The sequence below is a fragment of the Vombatus ursinus genome, unplaced genomic scaffold (assembly GCF_900497805.2).
Source record: "Vombatus ursinus unplaced genomic scaffold, bare-nosed wombat genome assembly UNPS02014773.1, whole genome shotgun sequence".
In the NCBI taxonomy this organism is placed as follows: Eukaryota; Metazoa; Chordata; class Mammalia; order Diprotodontia; family Vombatidae; genus Vombatus; species Vombatus ursinus.
In genome coordinates this window covers 35441826-35455257 of record NW_020954551.1, presented here as the reverse complement: position 1 = coordinate 35455257, position 13432 = coordinate 35441826, and the positions used below count along the sequence as shown (strand labels likewise).

Below are 13432 nucleotides of genomic sequence, written 5' to 3'. Positions count from 1 at the left end.
AGAGAGAGAGAGAGAGAGAGAGAGAGAGAGAGAGAGAGGAGAGGAGGTGGGAAATCACAGAGTCCCCTGGGACATTTTCCCTTGAGTGTATGTTCTTCAGCTCTGTCTAAAATCATCAGGGAGTATCCTATATACTTCCCCTTCTTTGCTTTTTTGTGGCTAAGTCCATGAATTTGCAAAACTTTCTTGAGATCTGGTAATAGCTCCATTAAGAGTGCCCAGTGATGGATGTGTATTAAGAAGAGGTGCAGCACTGGACTTGGAGTCAGAGAGGTCCCTGGATCACATCCTGGTTCTGACATTTACTAGCTGTGTGACCCTAGGTAAGTCACTTTGGCTCTGATCTTCAGTTTCCTTACCTGTAAAATCCACTACCTACTTCATAGGGTTGTTGTTAATAAAGTGCTTTGTATCCCTATCCCCCACCTCCTTAAAAAAAAAAAAAAAACAACTGGCTGTGATTTCACTGCCTTGGGGAACTTCCAGTAAGGAAAGTTTCTCTACCAAGGTGGACTGGCTCCTGCTCAGCCAGTACCTCATGCATTGGAGAGCTGCCTGGGGGCACTGAGAATTTAAGTGACTTGTCCAATCAACCAGTCAATCAATGAGCATTTATTCAGTGCCTACTATGTGCCAGGTACTATGCTAAGTGCTAGGAATACAAATAAAAAGCAAAAACAGCCCCTGTCCTCAAAGAGCTTAATTCTAATGGATGATACATACACATGTATATATATATAATATATATATAAACATATGCATATTTACATGTATACATACATGTACACATACATATATACAAATACCTATATATACCCACCTACATGTATGTGAAAGATATATATATATATATATATATACACATACATATATATATATATATATGAAAGATAAATACAGAAAAGAGGGAAGGAAACAGCATTAGCAGCTAGGGGCTCTAAGAAGCCTCCTGTAGAAGTTGCCATTTAAAGGGAGATGTGAAGGAAACCAGGGAAGCCTCTCTTCTACAGGGTAGAGGCAAAGGGAGAGAGTATTCCAGGCAGAGGATGCTAACACAAAGGGACAGAGATGGGTTATGGAGTACAGTGTGTGAGGAATAGCAAATAAGCCAGGATATCTGCACCAAACAGTAAGTGGAGGTGTAGTAATATTTAAGAAGACTGGAAAGATAGGAAGGGCCATGTCATGAAGCTCTTTCAATGCCAAGCAAAGGGGTTTATATTTGTTCCTAGAGGTAATAGAGAGCCACTGAAGTTTATGGCGTGACAGTGGTGGTGGTGGTGAGGGCAGTGACATAGTTGGTGGTTTTTTTTTTTTTTTGGAAAATGAGGGCTAAGTGAAGAATGAATCAGTGGGCAGAGATTTGAGGCACGGAGGACCATTAGAAAACTATTGCTGTAATTTAGGCAAGAGGTGATGAGGGGCTGAACTAGGGAGGTAGCTGCATGAATGGGGAAGGTGGGCATAAGTGAAAGATGTTGTGGAGGTAGGATTGACAAATTTTGGCAAATGACTGGATATGGATGTTTGGGGTTGTGTGTGTGTGTGTGTGTGTATGAATGGGCAGTCAAGGATGATGTTGAAGTCACACAGCCAGTCCAGCTTTCTGTCTGTGCATTCTTGCTCATAAAAAGCCAAATAAGTATGAACTATGATTGTCATCATCATCATTGTGAGGTTCAGTGGAAAGCAAGTACTTGATCAGTATTTTCTGAGTAAAGGGGAAAGGCAAAGAAAGGAGATGAGCATTTGTAAGGGTCAAGCACTGTGCTAAGTGCTTTTACAAATATTATTTCATTTGATCCTCAAACAACTCTGGAAGATGGGTGCTACTATTAACCCCAGTTTACAGTTGAGGACACTGAGGCAGATAGAGGTCAAGTGACTTGCCCAGAGTTACACAGCTAATGAGTATCTGAGGCTGGATTTGAATTTAGGTCTTCTTGAGGATTCTCTTAGTCTTCCCCCACCTTCCCCCGAGGCAATTGGGGTTAAACGACTTGCTCAGAGTCACATGCTACCAAGTGTCAAGTTTCTGAGGCCAGATTTGAACTCAAGTCTTCCTGACTCCAGGGCTGGTGTTCGATCCACTGCATCACCTAACTGCCCCAGGATCCTCTTTAGTTTTGAAAGGGTCTGGGTAGGGGCTGGAACCTGAACTTGGTGGTTCTGTCCATTCCAGCTAGTCATTTTGGTGTTCAGTAAATTACTCCCATAATATAACTCCCTCCTGCCTAACCTACTCCCGTCAATCTCTAAGTCCATTACTAGTCCAAGTCTGAAACAAATCCAGATCCAGGGAAAATAGGAAATTAAACAGAGATTGAAAATGTGCCCTTTCCATTCTCAACCATGTTTTCCAGACTCTCAGTTGTTTAATGCCTGGGAGTGATGATAAAAATAATAACAAATCACATTTACATAACTCTTTAAAGTCTGCAAAGTGCTTTACATATATTATCACCAGCTGATGGATTCTCTGAAACTACCTGAAAGGCAACTTTAAATTGTCTTTTTTTTTTTTAAGGAACTTGCTGGGGAAAAATCAGTGTCCTAGATTACAAAAAGTCAGTCATCTATTTCCCCTAGTCTTCTCCAACCCCAGTCCGATACCAAATGCATTTTGCTTTCATTCTCTTTTGATGAAATGGTTTCTAACAAATTCTGTCAGGAGCACATTTAAAGCCATTCAGACTACAGGTACAAATTGGGTGCTGTCAGCCTCAATCTGAGTCTGCCCCACTGTGACCTTCGTGCATTAAATACAGAGAATTACAACTCAAGAGATGAATGGACAAAGAGGCAAGGTGTCCTGGCTTCGTAGACCATCAGCTTTATTGTTCCTAATGAGTGTGAGTTAGAATTCTCCATCACCATTAACGGTCCCTGGCAGAAGTGAGTCACTTATAAATAAAGAGGAAGGGCTTTGTTATAATTAGGGATGGAGATTCGGAAATGTGCAGCGACTTGATGAGAAGGAAAAATGACAGGGGACTGAAGCCTTAGGTGACACTCAGCCTAATGTGTTTCAAAGATAAAGCTTCTTGGGGGAAATAACACAAAAGTGACAATTTACATCTACCTAGAATTTTAATATTTGAAAAAAGGCTTTCTTTACATGTTTTGTCACACTTGGTCTTCATCACAGTCATGGGAGGCAAATAAATCAGATATGATTCTTTGCATTCTGTAGACGAGGAAAGAGGCTCAGAGACCTATGCTCACAATAGCTAACAGGTGGGAGAGCAGAGCCAGGATTCAAATGCCGAATTTGGGATTCCAATTCCAGTGTTCTTCCTACTTGTTAGGATACTGTGGGTGATTAATTACAGGTGCCTGATTATTGTTCTACTGCTTCAGGGTCCAGGGCCATCCCTTGGATGTAGGTTCCTGGAGATATCCACTGGGTACCTTTTTAGATTTTAGTGCTGCGAAGGACTGCATGGATTATCTAAACCAACCCTCTCATTTTCCAGAGGAAAAAACCGAGGCCCAGCGAGGTTGAATAACTTGCCCAAAGTTACCACATAACAATAAGTATTATTATTATTATTTTAGATGTCCAAAGTCTTTAAGGTTTGCAAACATATTACATATATTACCTTATAAGTAGCTTAACCAGGATGTGAACCTAGGGTGTCAGATTCCAAATCCACTCACCCCCTCCTCCCTACCCTGCTCCCCTTTCCCCATAGCCTACTCCCCATAAGGTTATTGGAGAGGCACTTAGGTGGCATCCTAGATAGAATGTTGGACTTGGAGTCAGGAAGACCTGAGTCTGCATCTTGCCTCAGATACTTATTAATTGTGTGACCCTGGGCAAATCACTTACCTCTCTAAGATTCCGTTTTCTCATCTGTAAAATAAAGATAATAATATCCTTATTTTTAAGGATACTAAAAAAAATGAGCAACTACCTCACAGGGTTGTTGGATTAAATGAGATAATATATGGAAAGTGCTTTGCAAATTGTAAAGTGTTATATAATTGCTAGCTATTATTATTATTATTATTAATTGTCAAAGTGAAATCAGGTTAAAATTTACTTCAAGGGCTACCTTGAAGGGAAAAAGATATTGTAGATGGGCAGGTAGCGGTGTATTTGTGTGTATGTATCAATGAACATGAGCAGTCCCATCCCTTTGTAAGGTTTGGGCGTGGGAAGAGAAGGGAATAAGCATTTATTAAGCACCTACTGTATGTCAGATACTGTGTCAAGCACTTTATAGATGTTGTCTCATTTGGTCTTCACAACTTTGGTAGGTAGGCCCATTTTACAGCTGAGGAAACTGAGGTTGAGGGAGGGCATCGCAAGTTAAAAATTTGAGCATTAGTGCAGTTGTGCGTATATAGATATGTGTGTATATGTATATATATGTGTGTGTATATATATAGACATATATGTATATACATATATACACATATGGGTATATACATACATATTTGTGTGTATATATACACATGATATATAAAAATATAAAATATTGACATATTAAATATAAAAGATATAGAATATGTGTATACATACACATACTTATGCGTGTATGTGTGTGTGTGTATTAGTTGCTGATTTTGCCCCCATCTGTTTATTGACCCCTTCTTCAAGTCAGTACAGGGGAACAAGGATTTGCATCAGTAGACCCAGTGCTGGGTCTAGAGGAACAGTGCAGCCCTTTCAATATCTCTTTGAGCCTAGGGCCTGATACTCACAAAGTCACAGGTTTGGAGTTGGAAGTTCAAGTTCAGTCAATCCAATCTCCTCATTTCATAGATGAAGAAACAGAAGCACAGAGAGGGAGAGTGCCTTGTTGCAAAGTTAGGATTTGAGTCAGGCTGTTCACATGCACACTCAATGCTCTTTCCATCATACCAGGATGACCCACAGGATTCAGATTTGGAAGAAGAATTTGGAGATTTCTTATATTTCAGATCCCCCCCAGTAGCATATTCTATTAACCAACTTGACCAGGGGAGTCGTAAATGTTTAACAATTGGCTCTCCAAGAAAAGAAAGTAGGCACAACACTTTTAATCTTAATCTGAATTATTAACATCCAGTGCCATCACTTTCTTAAGTCTAGACAATCAACAAAACAGTAAGTCAAGCTCTGATTTGGAGTATTTACCAATTTCTGAGCTGTAGATGCTCATGTTGAAAATTTAACAATGGGCTCTCAAGAACCTCTTGGAGCTGGCTCCAGCACACCTCTGATTCTTGGAGCAGCCTGACCCTCTCTCAAGGCCAGGTTCCTGCATGGAAACAATGCACATCAACTATTTACCTGCTCAATGGAGACCAGTTGTGCTCTCTCTTTACTGATGCAAAATAAAAGTATATCGAGGCTACATCCTGAAGGGATTAGGTTAGATAAAATTTCCCAACAGTGGAGCTATTATAGATGGGCAAGAAAAGAAAACAGAAGTCCTCTTTGAGGCAGGTGGTGTGCCTTGAATAATAAGAAATTACTCCTTCCTCAGAGCCTGAAGAAAGAGAAGGGAAAGACTTAGAGAAATTCCTAATCTTCTCTTCATAGTGCCAATCTCTGCCAGTGGATCACTTAACATGCAGTTCCCATCACCTCAGGTTCTGAGACAAGATAATTGACAGCTCCCCCAGATACCTTCTGGACTCTGAGGAGGAATTGTGAAATCTATTAACGTTTCCACTGACTTACCAACTGATCCCCACCTCCCTCTCCCTTTTTATTCCTTTGTAATTAGTAAAAGCATTATGAATAACCAGAGTCCTCTGTTTGAATCCATTTTAGGGTGTTTCTGTCCTTTGTTAATCTAGGATTACTGGGGATTTTCCTGTGTTTCATAAGTCTTCCATGCCATGTAGGAGACACGCTCCATAGAGCAGAGCCTTCGTGGAAGAGCCCAGGGATCATGTTCTTTCTCAGCACAGTCAGCGAGAGTCCAATGATCCACTGGCTGGCTCCAACTGAGTGAGTGACAGGGGCCAGCCATCTGCCACTGACTGCATGCCAGCTACTAGGCAAGGAACCAGCATAGGAAGGGTGGAAGCTATTTTGGTACAAAGCCCTGTAATTTACATAGAACAAGATGCCAGAGGTCAATGCCCAGTAGCAGGTATAAAAACCCTCCCATTTCCTCTCCTTAGCTCTAAGGGAATTAGCAGTGAATGGACAATGACTGAACAGACAATGACTGACAAGATGGGCTTCCTACCTTGAGTCAAAGGAAGGATAAAAGTCACAGAATAACCTGTGCACTACATGGGAAATTAAGAGTGAGACAGGAGCAGTGGTGGCTTGGCGGAGGAGGAAATGGAGGAACCACCCATTGCTATGGCCACTTGGGGCAGCTGTGGTGGAGACCATCTGGTCTCCAGATGGGGCATCTGCCCCCTGAGAAAAAAGTGGAGGGAGAACACCAGGTTATATTTGGGATGGGGACTGTGGGATCAAGCTGTGTGCGAGGCATGGGATAGATTCTGAGTTTGCTGGGCTTATTTAAATGTCTAGGTTCAAAGATTTCTCACACTCATCTTCTCACTACCCTTTCCTTTTCCATCCTCAGAAAAGTGTGCTCATTCCCCAAATCTCCATTTCGTAAAAGTTTGTATGCTTTGTTTCCTTTTTTAAATCCATTTTCTAAGATACATGTGTTTGAAAACTGCATCTTTGTAGGTACCCGAGCAAATGAAAATGAGAAAAACAACATGGGGGAAGGGAGCAGGGAGAGACAGACATAGAGACAAAGAGGAAGGGAGGGAGAGGAGGGAAGGAGGGAAGGAAAGAGAGGGAAAGGGAAACAACTTAAAAAAACCCTTTCCCTTTACATTCCCCATGTGTCACTTGCATAGAGCATTGTTTGATTGTATCATATTTGTATACTGCTACATTCTGGTTTTGCCATTAGGCATCAATCTATTGGTCACTTGGGAAACAAGTTGCTTGAAAAGTTAAGTGATTTTTTTGGACCTAGAAGCCTCATAGAGAATGGAATCTCTTGATTTTAGAAATGGACAAAGAATAAAAATGAAGATATTATAAGGGTATTGCAAAGAAATGTTGAAAAATTGGACAATTCTAAGGTAATTCATAGCAAGATGGGGAGAATGATCAGTACAGGAATTATCTGATTTCCTGAATCATTCAAAAATTAAAAAAATACACTATCACAGGAGAGGGTATATAGAACTTGGTCTACACATATATTTACTGAGGAGGAGGAGGTGCTCAATAGAATAGAGTCCTTAATGAGGCCATCTTCAAGGTATACTTGGGCATACCCAGCCAGGAACCAGAAAGCTTATATGGTTGCTGAATAGCATTTGCAAACTAGTTTTCAGTGTACAGACTTCCTGCCATGATCTGGTCAGTCAGTCAATTAAGAAACATTTATTAATCATTTACCACGTGCCAAGCTCTGTGCTAAGAGCTGGAGATACAAAGAAAGGCAAAAGACAGTCCCTGCTCTCAAAGAGCTCAGTCTAATGTGGGGAGACAACATGCAAACAACTATGTACAAATATGATACGCACAGAATAGAATGGAGACAATCAATGAATGATTAAGGCAGAGACTTTGAAAGCACACTACTCAAGGAGATGTTAGCTCTGACTGGCTTCAAGAATTCTAGAACTAAATCTTGTCATCCCTAAGGGCTAAGCATTTCAGATGCACAATGCTGAATATTTTCAGGACAGAGAGACCAAACCAAAAATCTCAGAGGATTCAGCATCTAATATTCCTAGTACATGGACTCCATTCCACTGGGAATGTTGCCATAGACTTGATGTCATACTTTTAGATGCCTACCTACTGATTTGTGCTTTGGAGGTGCTGAGAATGGAGGGATTGTAGACACATAACACCAGTACATTCCTTAAATGAACTATGACTTTAGCCCAGAAGAGCTCTAACAGAAATCAACATAGGTATGCTACCTGAATTTGTTGCCAAGATGTTCAAGAAGGAGAGTTTTGCTGAGAGATCTTGGCTTTCATGGGACATACAAGTTAACCAATCTGTGGAAAGCTATTACGTATCTAATCATGGAAAGGCTGGACAACTTTCCATTTACAGAATAGTCCCAGAGACTGTTAAGAGATTTTTTTTATGATAACCACTTATTGCCTATAGGAGAGTTAGTTGGATTCCTTGATGAGCAGATACGGATTGCTGACCACTTGCTTTGGTAGACTCATTTAAAGAGACTGCTTACCAGTTACGTGAAGATTGTCAGAACCAAACCATGGCTCAGAAATATATTTCAAGTGAACAACCAGGTCTGATGGAAGAAAGGATTGAACCCAGATGTGACAATTTTCCTGGCTAGAACTTGAGCTGTTGAGATTCCTGAGGTACAGAGATATCCCACAGAGCATAGTAACACTGCCAACCTGCCCCTTCTCTCCTCCCTACTCAAGTTCAGATTTAGGAATTCAGGTTTGAAGACTATGGTAAGCCTGTGTCATCAAACAACTTAGTTATAGGAACAGACAGGCCAGCAGATCACAGTTAAGATAGATTTATGTGATCAATGACCAGACTAACTTATGATATTATAGGGGAAATCGTAGAAGTGGTTACAATGTACCCAGATGCCAGTGCTAATGTTTATCCATGTTAATACGTATCCTGTATATAATTGGAAATGTTCACTGATGCATGTGCCAATTAGTTCTTGTTTTGAGTACTTTTTTTCCTTGTTCTTGTTTACTTCTTTCTGTGTTAGTATGTGCCACTGATATAATTATCTGTTAGCTATGTAAGGTTTTTTTTGGCACACATGCTGTTTATATACATTTTATTATTCTGTAGCCCTCTTGATGTTGTTATGTTTTTGCTTTGTTGTTGTCCATATTTTCTTGTGTTCTACAGATATACCAATATTACTATGACATGTGGCTGTAATACTTCCTGTACATGATTTTGACTTGTAGTCACTGAACCAGCCTGTCACTGTAATATGTCTATTGTATATGTACAGATGATATACATTTGCTGTGAATGGCATCCTGTGATGATTACCTGAAATGTTGGGTTAATCATCCTTGTTCTGTAAAATGGTGATATTTATGCTGATGCCGTGATGTGTAATTAGAGATTTCAAGTGTAGTTTGACTGATTTTGCAAGAAGCTGAAAATTTATGACTCCGGGGAGGAACGGCAAGGGATTTTGTAGGCCAATGCCCACTGGCTTGTTTCCTTCCTTGACTGTCAGAGAGTTAGCCTTGACCTAGACTGACAAGGCTAGACTATGATTAATGAGGGAAAGGAAAGTCAGAATTCATAGACCAGTGTGTATATATGGTGGGGGCAAGTTGCACTGGGGACTGAGAATGAGGTTGGGTATGACTTGGGTGACAGAGGAGCCACCAACATTGATGGCTACTACAATAAGGACTAGCATTATGTCAGGAAACTGGGAGGAGAGAGAGAGAGAGCGAGAGAGAGAGAGGAGAGAAAGGGAAGAGGGATAAAGAGAAGACAGGGGAGGAGGAGGGAGAGAACTCAAAGTGGCTAGTTGTGGGACAGGAACTGTGTGATTGGGCCATGTAATCAAAGTAAGTGATTTCTTACACTCCTCTCACTTCTCCCTCTGCCCCTTATTTTCCCAGGAAGAGTGTGACTAACCTCCACAAATCTGTTTCATAATCATGGGTTTGCTTTCTGTTTTCCGTTTGCTTTAAAACCAGTTTTCAAAGGCAAATATGATTAACCATTGCATTGCAGATCTATGTGTTTCTTTGCACAAACTCAGCTGAGAAAGACAATAGAGGAAGAACATGTACGTGTGTGATAAATGAATCTTTTAAAAAAACTACAGTATTCACCAGAGAGATTGTTCTTTGGTGGGGGGGGGGGGGCTGGAGCCGAACAAAAGAGAATTAGTAATTCATTTTTATGACTTCCCAGAGTTGGGAGAAAGGCAGCGTGGACCAGGATCTTCTTAGGCAATGAATCAGCTGTTCAGGTGGAGGGGAAGGAAAGGTTGTACACCATTTCTGGAATGCTCTGTCCCCTCATCTTCTCCTCTTAATTTCTCTGGCACTCTTCAAGACTCAACTGAAATGCCATTTTAAGGAGGCCTTTTCTGTGGTCTGTGGCCAATCCTCCACCTCGCCAAGAGCTCATGTCTATCCCTTTGTGATTATCTTCATACACTTTGTATTTTTATGTCCCTAGTTATTTAGAATTCTTTTTTTTTTAAGGCAATTGGGGTTAAGTGACTTGCCCAGGGTCACACAGCTAGAAGAATTGTCTTTCTTATTAGAATATATGCTCCTTGAGATCAGGCACTGGTGTTTTCTTTTTCTTGCTTGTTTTTGTCTGCTTTTGTCTTTGAATTATTAGAGCTGAGCACAGTGCCTGCCATATAAGCAAGCATTTAAATGCTTGTTGACTAATGGTTGATCTGAGAGTGGTATGAGAGGTGTCTTCTTGATAATTTTCCTCCTTTCCATTGTGTACTTATTTGAATGGAAAATCATTCCTGCAGAAGGTCAGAGTGGGAGGAGGATCTGGGAAGGAATAGTTGGAGGTGGGGGAGGCCTGAGGGGAAAGAAATAGCCCTTCTCACCAGCATAGCAACACAGCACTACCATTCTACTGCTACATAGGTATGCCATTGGACCCTTTCAAGCCAATGACAATCAACAAGTGGGTGGGCCAGTTGTTAAAACCCACCCCATTTACAGATGTGGACACAGGTGCGAGACTTTGGAAGTGACTTACCTGGGTTTCAAAGACAATCCAAAGCAGGTATCCTCACAGTTTTCTTTCCTCTAGACACCAAATTTCTGCCCCTCCTCAAGCTTCTGGATCTCAGACCCTGCCACAAAAGGACCAGAATTAAACTCTTATGCATGTATTTAACAAATATTCTTTGAGCATTCACAACACACAATAACCCACATTCCAAGGGATCATGGTCAGCCTTCCTCCCCTTCTGACCAGAAGACCTCAATAATCTCCCCGGGACTGCAGCCAGGGAGGCTGCAGCTTCCATCTGTTTCCCCTTCACATCTTTGTCCTTCCCTCTCTTCACTATTACCTTAGAGCTGCCCATCTCTTTCTATATATGCAAAGCTCTTCAAGTGCTACAGTCAGTTATTATTATTATTATCGTTACCGCTTGCCCTTCTGCTCACTTCCAAATCACCCCCACCCCACCTTCTCCGCCACGCTGGTTACTGAGCTGAAGGCTCCTTGAAATTCAGGGTCGTGAAGGTCCATGAGAGACTGTAACTTCCACCCTTCGTAGCGAACCCAAACAGGCAGGCAGGACCTTTGAGATTCCTGACCTGGAGGGATGAATGTAGCTTTCGAAGCTCTCTGAGATCCTCCCTGAGATCTTGGGGGGAATCCACAGGTGCCCCAGGAGCTGAATGCGGAGACCCCTGCTCAGGCAGCACGGTCCTACGCTTCCATCTATGCGTCGGGCAGGGCACCGCCGAGTCTGCCAGGATCTAGGTCCTGCTCGGCGAGCAGGTATCCCAGCCTGTTATTGGAGCCCCTTTCCTCTGCCCGCAGTCCAGATCTCGGGGACCCTGGCATGCAGCTGCTGCTCACTGGCATCCTCCCAGCCCCGCCACTCGCAGCCCGGGCGGTTCTTCCCCATCCTTCATTGACCGCTAGACCCTGGGCTCTGTCCACCTCGCGTGAGCCTGGAGATTCTCTGGGACCGGGTCGGTGACGGGCTATACATGCGTGCGAGGCCGGAATGGGGGTGAGAGGGAAGGATGTAGAGGTGTGTGTGTGTGTGTGTGTGTGTGTGTGTGTGTGTCTGTGTGTGTCTGTGTGTGTATGTGCAATGTGAGACGGACGCATTCATAATCCCTCCCCAAGGCGCCCCAATGCCCCAAGACAGTCTCCCTCCCTTCCCGAATACCTTCGCAACTGCCTGGGCGAAGGGACAGAACCTGACTCACCAGAGCAGACCTGGGCCGGGGAGGGCCCCGGGAAAAGTTTCCCGGCTTGACCGTGTCTTCTTTGGCTGTTTGCACCGTCCCTGCGGCGGCCAAGAGCGGAGCGAGACTAGGCTGTGCAAACGCCAGCGCGCGGAGCCTGAGCTGGGCGCCGGGAGCAGGCTGGGTGCGCAGGAAACCTGAGAGGAGGGACGGGGACCCAGGAGGAGAGGAGGGGCCCTAGGCAGAGAGGGGCGGGGGCCTAAGCGGAGAGGGGCGGGGCCCTAGATAGAGGGGAGCGGGGCAGTGATGCCAGCAGCGGCCACCCAGGCTCTTCTAGGGTCAGGGTACCGGAGATGAGAGGGGTGGGGTTCCTTGCCCAGAATGTCGTCTTGGCAGGCTTTGCTGGTTAAAGTCAGGAAGCCTGAAAGTGGGGTATGGAGAGCAGTGAGGAGGAGGACAACGGGGAGCTGTGGACTATTTAGGAGGAGGGAGAGAACCAGGGAGAGAGGACACTGAGGAGGAAAAGGCATGAAGTAGAGAATGAGCGAAAGGAAAGAGGGGAACAGAAGAATAGGAAGAAGTGGCCTGGCCTCTAATCAGTCAGTCTGTTAGTGCTGACCTCTCTCCTCAGCCTGGCCCGGGGCTGCCTTTCTTGGCCTCTCTATCGTTGGGTGGGAAGTAGCATCTAACAGTTAGAGATGTTCAGAAATGACAAGGCCTGCCTCCTGAGGCTCGGCGCTCCCCTAGGGTGGTTCAGGCAAAGGCTAGGTAACCACCTGTCTGGGATGGTAGAGAAAATCTGTGCTTCACCTAAGTGGGTTGTGAGGGGGCTGTGCTATAGTGATATGAGCACTGGATTTGAAGGTGAAGGATCTAGGTTTAAAACCTGCCTCCTACATAATTGTGTCAAGTCCTTTAAGGAGGGGAGGATGGGAGAGATTGTCTCAGATTCACATCTCTAAATGAGAGGATTGGATTAGATGATCTTGAAGGTTCCTTTCAGCTCCAAATTCTATGATCCTGAAGGATTTCTGAGATTCTTTCCAACTCAATGATTCTTCCTTTCCCTGTGTTTTTTGGTTGACTGATTCCTTTTATCATTTAGGTTTTTATTTGAAAAAAATGTGGGGAAGAAGAAATATAGGGAGAAGGCCCCTCCCCCCTATAGAAAGACTCCAGTGAAATTCCTGCTCTCCCCTTTTAGTCTGGTTTCCATGGTCACCCTTAGTCAGAAATCTTTATGAACTTGTTCAGGACCCAAGTAACCTTAACTTCCAATTCATTATTGGTCTGTGAGATGAAGGCATCTGGGGTCTGGGTCAGAATGTTTGGTCTGTCACAAGCCAATTGCCATGCACTGAGCAGGCAAGTCAGCCTCACTGAAGCCGCATGGCACCCTTAGGGAGAGAAGAGAGACAGCATATGTAGCAAATCAAACCACCACCACCACCCTGACCACCACTTTGACCACCACCACCACCACCACCTTGACCACCACCTCCACCACCACCACCACCACCACCTTGACCACCACCTCCACCACCACCAC

The 13432-nt window shown here is 43.5% G+C and overlaps 1 protein-coding gene across 1 annotated transcript in view; it reads right to left on the bottom strand.

Annotated features, from left to right (window-relative positions):
- The window catches only part of HRH1 (histamine receptor H1), a 128734-nt gene extending 116746 nt beyond the window's left edge, over positions 1–11988 (bottom strand). The window contains exons 1-2 of the mRNA XM_027864113.1: positions 11905–11988; positions 10709–10805 (exon numbers count right to left, since the gene is read on the bottom strand). The gene's annotated coding sequence lies outside the window, so the exon portion shown is untranslated. The remainder of the gene's footprint in view (positions 1–10708; positions 10806–11904) is intronic.
- Between the last annotated feature and the right edge of the window lie 1444 nt (positions 11989–13432).